Raw genomic sequence first — 1,045 nt, forward strand, 5'->3', positions numbered from 1 at the left:
CCCTGTAACCCTTAATATACAGACATCAGACCTCAGATCATAAGTACACACCTGTAACCCTTAATATATGGAGATCAGACCTCAGATCATACGTACACCCTTGTAACCCTTAATATACAGACATCAGACCTCAGATCATAAGTACACCCCTGTAAACCTTAATATACAGAGATCAGACCTCAGATAATAAGTACAACCCTGTAACCCTTAATATACGGACATCAGACCTCAGAGCATAAGTACACCCCGTGACCCTTAATATACGGACATCAGACCTCAGATCATACATACACCCCTGTAACCCTTAATATATAGACATCAGACCTCAGATCATAAGTACACCCCTGTAACCCTTAATATAGGGACATAAGACCTCAGATAATAAGTACAACCCTGTAACCCTTAATATACGGACATCAGACCTCAGATCATACGTACACCCCTGTAACCCTTAATATACAGACATCAGACCTCAGATCATACGTACACCCCTGTAACCTTTAATATATGGAGATCAGACCTCAGATCATTAGTACACCCCTGTAACCCTTAATATACGGACCTCAGACCTCAGATCATACGCACACCCCTGAAACCCTTAAAATATGGAGATCAGACCTCAGATCATACGTACACCCCAGTAACCCTTAATATATACGGAGATCAGACCTCAGATCATACGTACACCCCTGTAACCCTTAATATATGGAGAGCAGAACTCAGATCATACGTACACCCCTGTAACCCTTAATATACGGTGATCAAACCTCAGATCATAAGTACACCCCTGTAACCCTTAATATACAGACATCAGACCTCAGATCATAAGTACACACCTGTAACCCTTAATATATGGAGATCAGACCTCAGATCATACGTACACCCTTGTAACCCTTAATATACAGACATCAGACCTCAGATCATAAGTACACCCCTGTAACCCTTAATATACGGACATCAGACCTCAGATCATACGTACACCCCTGTAACCCTTAATATATGGAGAGCAGAACTCAGATCATACGTACACCCCTGTAACCCTTAA

Source organism: Bombina bombina, chromosome 11, assembly GCF_027579735.1.
Source record: "Bombina bombina isolate aBomBom1 chromosome 11, aBomBom1.pri, whole genome shotgun sequence".
Taxonomy (NCBI): domain Eukaryota; kingdom Metazoa; phylum Chordata; class Amphibia; order Anura; family Bombinatoridae; genus Bombina; species Bombina bombina.